The sequence below is a fragment of the Mustelus asterias genome, unplaced genomic scaffold (genome assembly GCF_964213995.1).
Source record: "Mustelus asterias unplaced genomic scaffold, sMusAst1.hap1.1 HAP1_SCAFFOLD_1450, whole genome shotgun sequence".
Classification (NCBI taxonomy): Eukaryota; Metazoa; Chordata; class Chondrichthyes; order Carcharhiniformes; family Triakidae; genus Mustelus; species Mustelus asterias.
Genome location: NW_027591395.1, coordinates 75,435 through 86,112, shown reverse-complemented (window position 1 = coordinate 86,112; position 10,678 = coordinate 75,435). Strand labels below are relative to the sequence as shown.

The 10,678-nt window shown below is 38.2% G+C and overlaps 1 protein-coding gene across 6 annotated transcripts in view; it reads left to right on the top strand.

The window, feature by feature from the left end:
• Positions 1 to 332: 332 nt before the first annotated feature.
• Positions 333 to 10,678, top strand: part of znf710a (zinc finger protein 710a) — a 35,651-nt gene continuing 25,305 nt past the window's right edge. For 3 of the 6 annotated variants that reach the window (XM_078206353.1, XM_078206352.1, XM_078206351.1), the window contains exon 1: positions 499 to 520. The gene's annotated coding sequence lies outside the window, so the exon portion shown is untranslated. Of the gene's footprint in view, positions 521 to 10,678 lie in introns of all 6 variants that reach the window. The other 3 variants (XR_013496557.1, XR_013496555.1, XR_013496556.1) reach the window with 3 other exon arrangements.

The window sequence follows — 10,678 nt, the reverse complement described above, 5'->3', positions numbered from 1 at the left end:
TTGCTAAAAGGAAACGTAACCACTGCTTCAGAGAATGGGATCTCTCACCTTTTCAGGAAGATGTTTGCATTTAAAAAAATTATCACCATTCATTTCTCTTTGTTAGATGTCATTACTCTTGAAACAGCCTGAAAAATGTTTTTTTTCTTTTCACTTCTGCGAGAAAGATTTTTTTATCTTCTCCATCTCTCTCTCCTTTCAGCTCTCTTTTGTGCCCACTGTCTGCAAGCTGTCTGCATTCTTTTTTTTTTCCAAGCTTCTCTTCTTTCATTCACCCCCTTTCTGCAGTTCTTTCACTTTTGTTTCCATTCTCCTCTTTCCCTCTCTCTATTCAGGCTTTCCTTTTTATTTTCCTGAATAACGTTGAGATTTTTGGGATGGTGGACAGTTGGAGGGCTTGTGCTTAAATTACTGTGGAAACTCGAGAAAAGGCTTTCCTGCTTTCATATAAAGCAGATGGGGACCAGAAGACGGATCTTAACTTAATTATTTGCATTGGCTGCAAGTTTAAATGTTTAAGGTACAGTACCTGTTGACAAAAATGATTTTCGTCTTACTATATATGTAAAAAAAAGAAGGAAACATATAGTCAGAAACCTTGTGTCCAGTTGTATCAATGCAAATGTCGAGGTATATGGTCAGTTGTCTTCAAGACTTCAGAAAGAAACCAAACCTTGTAATTCATATGTTAGCATGAGTGGATCTGTGTAGGTATGACAGGCATCTCCTTGTCGAATTGAGGTCAGCTATTTAAATAAAGGAAGCCCTGGAAACTCTTCAAAGCTGAAACAGGTTATTAAATAACTGAGATGTGTAGAATTGAAGATTTTGTTGGAATCTTGAGAGAAGGATGGACTATGCTTGCTATTGCAGTTGTAAGAAGCGCATGCGAAATCTCACTGTGGAAAAGTATTCGTTCAAAATAATAATGGTTCAGTATAAAGATTGTAACAAATTAAGGATCCAGATAATATACTACTTGTAGATGTCACCAAGTAAATTAATGTAATAGTTTAATTTTACAACATAGTCTGATGTGATGCTGCCGTTTTTTTGTAAATGGAAGTAAAACCCTTTAACAGTACAAGATAATTCTAGTCGCCAAAGTAACAGTTTTTTCCACTTAATGACATTCCCACTAGGGGTGGCACAGTAGTTAGCCTCAGTGCCAGGGACCCAGGTTCAATTCCATCCTCGGGGTGACTGTCTGTGTGGAGTCTGCATGTTCTCCCCCTGTCTGCGTGGGTTTCCTCCGGGTGCTCTGGTTTCCTTCTATAGTCCAAAGATGTGCAGGTTAGGTTAATTGGCCATGCTAATTTGCCCTTTGGTGTCAGGGAACTAGCCGGGTAAATACGTGGGGTTGCGAGGATAGGGCTTGGGTGGGATTGTTGTCGGTGCAGGCTCGATGGGCTGAATTGCCTCCTTCTGCACTGTAGGGATTCTATGAATTATACCTGGATTATGATTAAAACTTGTAAAAACTTTCAAAAATCATGGAGAGTTGGGACTCATCTGGGGAGTAAAACTAGAGGACCTCAACTTGTACAACATCTAATGACTAGAGAGAAACTATTAGATGGAGATACAGATCCATCAATTGATTTGAATAAAGTAATTTGGAGGGGTAAGCCTGTAGAATTTTACATGCTTGGATGTAAACTTCAAATATTCAAAATAAATATAATTGGCTTCTGGCCTGACAGTGCTTAGAATTTAACATCGTTATTGTTTTTATATCTCTTCATGGCCTTGTCCCATTCTATCTTTGTAATAGCCTATAACCCTCTAAAGATCTCTGGATTCCCCCAATTTTGGTCCTCTTGCACATCTCAGATTTTAATCACTCGATAATCGAGTATTAGTCCGCAATGTGGTGGATTCCATCTGTAGATGTCTCTGCTTCCCTCTCGTGTGTGTTCGCACCAACCCCCTCCAAAACACTCATAGATTAAGCTTGTGCTAATGTCTCCTTACGTAGTTTAGTGCCAAATTTTGTTTGATAATACTCCTGTGACACACTTTGGGACACGTTGCTACATTAAGAGTGCAATATACCTGCTCGTTATTGTCAGTGTTGGCTTTATGTTACTTGGACAACTATATCCAACAGTATGTGCTACACTGAGGAAAATGTGAATGAAGTTTCAGATCATGTATTGATCACCTTTAATTGAATATTTAGTTCTCTATATACAATAAAGACAGTACAGTTTCATAGTTTTCTCGTGATAGAATTTTTCACGTGTTACTCCTTCAAAACTGATTAAGAATGGTGCATTGTGTCCCCGTTGCTTGTCACATAGGGAACACTATGAAGGTGTCCTCAATCACTTAACTCCACACTATCTTTTTGTAATCCGAATGTGATATTGCCTAGAGTATGATCAAGTAAATGATGGGCGATTCTCTGGACATGCTGGAGGCTTCAAGATAGGCGAGTTGAGCTAAAGGATGAGATTTCAGATCCCCTCATCAATTAGTTCACTCTTTTACAACAAATTGATAGCATGGATGGAAACATTGTTTTTTTTTTCAGTTATTCCCAGTACACCAACCACCTGTTTTTTCTGTTCTTTATAGATTTCATAAATGTTGCTATCACTTGGACAGCAGTAGGTGCAAGTGTTGCTATTTGCTTCCACGTCGCATCCTTTACTTAGTTGTATTCAAATATACACACCTCTAAATAAACTCTCTTTCCCTTGTCCTTTGGGGTATTTTCTCCCATCTGTAGCAGAAGATTAGACAATCTTCATTCATACTATATAACATTCTCCTTATAGAAATCACCTGTGGAGTATCGCTTTATAAACGTATTGGTTACAATGTAATCTAACTGTGTCAATACAGTCAGGAATCAGAAATGTGGAGAACATTAGCGATACTGTTTACCCTCAAAAACTTTTTAATATTTATTATCCGGGCGTAGGTGAGATTAGCAAGGTCAGGTTTATTGCTCAACCCTGCTTGTCCTGAGAAGGTGATGATGGGGCCATTCTCCTGGGTCATTGCATTTGTTTTGTGGTGCTCCCACAGTAGTAGGAGGGGCTTTGACCGAGCAGTGGTGAATGAATGGACGTATGTATGGTCAAGTCAGAGTGATATGTGATTTAGAGGATAGTTTTGTTTCCCTTTACGTTTCTGTTCTTGTCTTGCTGATAGAAGTTGCACTGCTGCTAAACTGTAATACATGGGAAAAGATTGCAGGGTAGTAATCTTATCTTTGTGATTGTGATGGCCATCAGATCGTTCTTTGGGTCTTTTAAAAAAAAAATTGTTTGGCATATGAGTGCTCTGCTCCCAAACAAAATGACTTCCTGTTTAATGCAACTTTTATTTTAGGCAACAGTTGGACCTTCATGAGTTCTTTCGGTTATGGATGTTTTAGCCAGACAGGAAAGATTGATGTTTATATTTGCAAAGTAAATGTTAAAGTAAACTCCCCTGATTAAGTTGGCTCATGTCCTTAAATCCAAATGAATGGAAATAATAGATTTGATAGCAAAGATAAACATTTGCTGATATTATAGAAATGTAGTTGCTTGGGCTGTTCTCTAAACTATTGCTAGACGTGGTAAACTAGTATGTAGATGTATTTTGAAATTTGTCTTGTTTAATTAATTATTTCCTATTAACTTGTTTGCTTCAGTTTGTTTTCTCTTTTAACTGGAAATGCTGCCCTATCCCAAGAACTCTGTTCAGTTGTATTATTTTTTATGAAATCTATAGACGCTCCAAAGATTTGTTTAATAGCTTGAACAGTTTAATTTTTTTTCAGGTTGAGATTGTTTTTTGCAAACTTGTCCAAGATGATAAACCTCTTTTTTAATCTCTTCAAGTTAAGTGGCCCCTCCAATTGAATTGGGCTGATTCGAGAGTGAACCCAGAGTTGGTGTTGTGTAAACATGAATCAAAGTCTCTTGGTTGTCTGTGGCTAAGCAACAAATATAGTGGCAAAAGCATTCGCTGACTAGCACTTTGGGATCAATCTCGATTGCTTTTTGTAAGTGGAGAGGGAAAGCTAGTTATAAAGGAAATTAGCAGAATGCTACCCGGTAGTAGCAACCATTTTACTATCTATGAATGAGTCTACAAAATGTGGATAGTCCAGATTGTGGGTTCCTGACCACCTTCATAAAGAAAATTTAATTAGCATAGATCATTCCATGTATGGGAAGCAAATTGGATTGGCAACTGCCAAGAATTCCAACTACAAAGTTCTGATAACTAGCTTCCATCTGGATTGGTGTATTCAAAAACATTTGATGTATAGGATGGTACGAAAGAGCAGGAGTGACTGAGACCAAAGCAAAATACCACAGATGCTGGAATCTGAAACAAAAACAGAAAATGCTGGAAAATCTCAGCAGATCTGACAGCATCTGTGGAGAGAGAATGGAGCCAACAATTTGAGTCAGGGTGACATTTCGTCAGAGGAGTGACTGAGATACGTTTTTTGAAAAAAGGGTGGGAAGAGGTGGAACAGAAGTGAAGCACAATGGAAAATGGAATCAAACTTCCCTTTTTTTTCAGATGGAAGGTTTAAGGAGACCCTACATCCTATCACAGATCAGTATAATGTGTCAACACAAAGAGATGGCATTTCAAATTTAATTGATAATTCTTTATGTTCAAAATGTGTGGTCTTCCGGGGCACGAAAGCTGCACATCGTCAGTTGGTTCCTATAACTTGACAGATACAGATTTTTAAATGATAACTTAGGAAGAGGAGGAAGTAATTTATTCCCCTTGAACCTGTTCTACCATTCAATGAGATCATAGTCGACCCAACTCCATATACACATTCCTTACACCTTAACACCTTTGGTTAACAAAAATCTTATCAGTCTCAGATTTAAAAACTAATAATTGATCAAATATCAATTATGAGGAGGAAAGTTCCAGGCTTCTACTTTTTGTGTGTAGAAGCGTTCCCTAATTTCACTTCTAAAAGGTCTGGTTCTGATTCAGACTATGCCCCCTGGTCCTAGACTCTCAAACAGCGAAAACTGTTTCACTCTATCTGTTCCCATTAATATCTTGAAAACTTCAATCAGCTGACCCCTTAGCCTACCAAATTCCAGGGAATGCAATATTGTTTGTGTGATCTCTCCTCATAATTTATCTTTGATTTAACCCTTTGCAGTCCCAAGTATTGTTCTGGTAAACCTTGTGTTGCACTCCATCATCAGTACATTTTTTTTCAATTCTCTACATTGCTGAGAGTTTCTTAGCTTGACTACAGTCATAACAAAATCTCAGCAGGAAGTGTTACACTTTGAAAAGCAAAATACTGAAGAAGCTCAAAGTTTGAAAGAAATAGGGAAAATGCTGGTAACTCCCAAAGGGTTTGGCCGCAGCTATGGAGAAAGGAAGGTAGGTTTAATATTTTAGATCAACAAGAGAGATCATTGATCTTCCCTGCCTGCACCACCTCCCCACAGATGGTGTCTGCCCTCCTGTGGAGTTTGTGGAGTTAGATGTTGGGGTTGTCATGAGGAATGTAATTAGATTTTCAGTGCTACGTGAACATTGAATTTTGTTTACACACAATTTCATAAAATGTAAAACGTCATGGGAAGAAATCCCTACACTTTGTTTTAAACAAGGAGATTGGCCTTGAAGTCACAAACTTGTGTGAGATTACTTGTTATTTCAAGAGGCACTAACCCATCCAAAGTGAAGAGATTGATGCTTCTGTTAAAGTAACAATATATAATATGTACATCTTCTTTAATGTAACAAAATGTCCCAAGGTACTTCTCAAGAGCATCATAAAGCATAGTCTTAACACAGAGCCACAGGAGAGATATTAGGTCAGATGACAAAAAGCTTGGACAAAGAGCTAGGTTTTAAGGTGTGCCTTAAAGGAGAAAAGAAGCATAAAGGCACAGTTATAGGGAGATTGTTCCCTATGTTATAGGGAGTGTTTAAGGCCCCATCAGGTGAAGGCATGGCCATCAATGCATGAAACATTTAAAATTGGTTTTGCACAAAAGGCCAGAACAGTGCAGATATTTTGGATTATTGTGGGGCTGAAGGGGATTCTTCTTGGGCAGTCCCTCAGTATCTAGGATGACTTGCTTCCCTCTGTTTCCGTCAGTTCTGAGTTGACTGATAAGTCCAATACGGGACCTGCAGATCCTGCGATAAGTGAGTGAATGATGCTTGAAGGGTTAGGTGATGAGTTGTTGGAGGTTTGTGATGTGTTTCTGATGCCTCAACTTCACCTCTGCGTGTTCCCGATGAAATCTCTTTATGGTTGGTGCTTTCCCAATTGAACCTTTTCCATTTTGGTCATTCACAGGCTAGGAACTCCCATGAGTTGGCAGGGATATTTGACCTCTTCAGGGATGCTTTATGAACATCCCAAAAGCGATTCTGGTGTCTTCCTGGGAGTCTCCTGCCTAGATTGGTAGAGCAGTCTCTTTGGGCCCCTGGTGTCCTGCCCGGTGGAGCTGGTTTTAAGTGATAAGCCCCTCTACGCTGGGCATGTTGGCTTGGGAGAGAATGCTGTTGTTGGACTGCCCAATTTGGCACTGGATTTGGCAGATCTTTCAAATGCACCACTGGTGGTACTTAGCCAGCACTTTAAAGTGCCTGTTGTAGGTTGTCCCAAGTCTCCAAAACACATAGGAGCATGGGGATCACCACTGCCTGGTAAACTTTGACATTAACCTGGGATTGGAGATCCATGTTGATGATAGGGAAAGGTGGGACCATGGCAGTATTTGAAAATGAGGATGCAAATTTGAAAATCACAATATACTTTGCCAGAGGGCAAGACAGGTCAGTGAGCAGGGCTGGTAGGGGAATGGGACTTGTTGCGATTTAAGACATGGGCAACAAAGATGTCGATGACCTCAAGGTTATGGCCATTCCTCATGCCAACAATTCTGAAAAGAAAACTCAACAAGTATTTGAAAAGTTAATTATGTTTGCCATATGATTTGAATATTGGCCACTTGTAGGGCAATGTGACAGTCACAAATTGTATGTAATAATGATTGGTGTATTTCCATTTATTAGAAGTTTCATCACTTCTTATGGTTGGTGACTTTTAAAAGCAAATTATTGGTGACAGATTTTTATGTAGTAGTTTAACAGGCATTATCATTAAAGCTGGTGTTCAGAATACAGTTTCTAAAATGCCATTTTATAGATTTCTACCTGAATGGGGAAACATTTACCCCAGGGTCTGTTTTGAGAAAATTATTTATTACATTTAAGTCTTAAAGCTAATTTGGAATAGGTTTGAGAGGTTTGAAGTCAAGGTTTTATCTATGCCTTGTTAGAATTGGTTTGCTTAGAGAATTATTGAAGTTTAGACAAAAGTATTTCTATTTTGAGCATACATCATTTAATATGAGATTCATTATGATTCTGCTTAATGACAGCTGCTCCCTTTACTTATGTGACAACAGTGTTTTTGATGTAGGGTTGGTTTATTTTCTACTCAGACTGAGCTTTTGTTGTTTCAGTTCGTTCCCTCAGGTGTTGCAGTAAAGTTACCATCACCTTCTATTTATGTTTAATTTATATAAGTGTTTCCATTACAGTGAATAAATCATTAGTTATTATGTAAGTGAATATTCAATAATAATGAATGTTCTGTTCAAGTACATAATTATCTACTTGAATGTGAATTAACAATACTAACAGTTTTTACTAGCTGTCTATTAAAGCAAATGTAAGACTTTATTAAACCTTTTTTATGGTGTCTTCAGCACCACCACCTTTATTTTGAGACTAGCAGGGAGAAAGCAGAGCAATGTGATTAATTTTTGATTGCTTTAGCAAAACACTGACCCACACACTGGGTCAAATGGACTCCTCCTGTGTTGTCAGCTACCTGTGGTTCTCCCTTTCTTTTTTGGGAGAATGATGTCTTTCGAGTGAAGCATATATTTAGTTTTTTAATGTCTTCAGTCACCCAATTTTAAACTGATCTCCTTACCTTGAATTCGTTGTTTGCAAGTTGCAGATACAGAAAGGTTGCCATCATGTCTTGTCACTGTGCCTCACTTTGAAAAACTGCAGCGACTATCAGTTTCTTTTTTTATTGTATGGACTGAAATCCATACTTGGACCACATGTGTTTTTTAAAGAAATGCCCTTCTGTTAATTCCTCACTATGCTGAAGTCATTCTAACAAATATGTTTTTTAATCTATTGTGACATTAATGGACTTCTCCAAACTTGACACATCAGTTTAGCATGTATCATGAATATATATGCAATTATACATTAGTCTGCTGCAAACCAAAGTGCACTGTTTCCAACATTCTAATGAACTGAACATTCACCCCTGTCGCAGATGTTTTATGAACTTTCTGGGGCTATGTAAAAGGAAGTGAAAGTTCAGAAGCTCTTCCTGTTAGACCTCCATTTATACATCAGTGTGGAACAAAGTGTTGAGACTTCCTTTTGACTTATGCTGACATTTTTTTTTAAAAGAAGCAGATCGCCAATAAAGTTTGTGAAGATGCAATGCCTTGAAATTTGTCACCTGTTTTTGACACAATGGTGACAAATTTAATCTCCAATCTATGAGCGAGTTCATATCAGCTAGAACAGGAATAGAACTTCCATGTTTTCCCATTTGTCTCCTCTGACAATCGGTCGAGTTCCTTCTCATGATTACTGCCCAAAGATCAACACAGGTAAAGTAAGGACACCGTTAAATTTGGCTGTGATTCTTCCCACCGTGGAATAACCAGTTGGCATTCACTATTGCATCTTGCAAGTGAAAAATGACCACTGAGCATGATGCCAAAAGGGGGCCAGCACTTGAACATTCTAGTTAGCAAGGAATCAAGGCTTTCAAAAAGTGGATGGGTGGAAAAATTGCTAAGTGGAGTTGGGAGAAGAAAAGGAATGAAGTCATTGACCAGTTCTACACACTTCCTTCATTGTCAAAACACTTATCTGTATTGTCGGGATATTCAGATTTTTGTTGCAAAGTTACAATTAGTCCTTCAAGATTTGTTTGTCAAATGTTGATGAATGTTTGAATGCTTGTCATTTTCCTCAACTGAGAAAGTCACTATGCAAGCTGCGTCTTATTGGTAGAAGGTAGAATTTCTCTCTTCCTGAACTTGTTGGGAGTGGGCTGGAATTTTGAAGTTAATATCTCATATGGACTACTGCACTGATTCTAGATACTCGCATTTGTAGTTTTCTAAAATTGTACTTTCCTCACACTTCACTCCTCACCCTCCCTTCCGCTTTGCCTTGTCTCTTTCTCTCCCTGTCAACACCTGTTTCTATTTAACCTATAGGATAGGCTTTCAAATCTCTCTCGTGTAATCACTGTGCCTATTAAGTAACTTAAATAACTGTTGTAAAAATGCTCTCTCCTTTGTTGGCTGGAGTCTCAGTAAGTAGTCTCACAACACCAGGTTAAAGTCCAACAGGTTTATTTGGTAGCACGAGCTTTCGGAGCATTGCCCCTTCATCAGGTGAGTGTAGGATTTGTTTCACGAACAGGGCATATATAGACATGTTGGCTGGAGGCTAATATGCTGCAGAATTGTTAGTTTTAGTTGATTCTGAGATCCTTCTCTTTGTGCATCATAGTACTTGGTGAAAGGGCTCCCAATAGTAAATGGCTTGCAGTTTTAGAGGGTCCTCTGGACAGTGTGACCACGTGATTTTGGAGCTGCTTCATTTTGACTACTTTCTTATGCTTGAGCATAGCTTGATTCTTTTTCTGAATTGTATTCTTTCACATTCCTATGTGAATGCAAACTTGTGCTTCACCCACAAGTTCGCATGCAATTTTAGTAATGAATCCTAAGCAGTATGTTCTTGATGCTTTTAGGATTGCATGCTGCAGTGAAGGGAAATTGTTAAAGGTTTCCTTTTTTAAAAAAAAGCTTAATGCTGAATTGGGAATGAGGTAGTTGATCTTGGCCATGGTGGGAGTAGGCAATCTGTTATTATTTTTTCTCTCGCCTTAATGGAACTATTTTCATGTCTGTTTCGCTCCCCAAGTCAAATGTCTGGCTGCTCTTCATGTTGATGCTTTCTGGTTTGCAGTCAAGTTGATATAATCTATGCTGTAGGAAGTCAGAATTTCAGAAAGCAAGCTGTACCACAGATCTCAAAAAAAGAAACATTATAAATCACTAATTTAAAATTAGTACTCAGATCAGTTTTACAGATTTTCTTTGAGGTCATGTGGAAAAGCAGGGTTCGAAAAAGATTCTGAAAAGAGTGGACAAAACACTCCATCTTATGGAAGCATTTGCTTCGATATTTTAATATCCACCAGAATAAGCAGGGAAGGCCATCATTGTATACAATAGATATGTACCTGTACTCAGTATGGGAGAAAATGGGACATCATTGTCTAAACTTCTAACATAGAAGCAAGTACACAACTAACTGAAAGATCATGGGAAATTCCATTTTAGATCCAGCCACATCTCCAATCCTGATTGGGGAGCTGGGCCATTTAATGGCATTCTATATTATAATTAGACTTGATAACAGTTGCAACAATTTCAGAGTTTGCATCACTAAATCTGTAACTAGCAATTAACTGGAAATTGACAGACTTGTACACACAATTTTGTCTCGCTTGTCTTCTGCACTCTTTGGACCCTCTGAGATTGATCTAATTTGCATAAATTACTTTTTAAATTAAGAAATGTATGGAGACTTCTGAATTGTG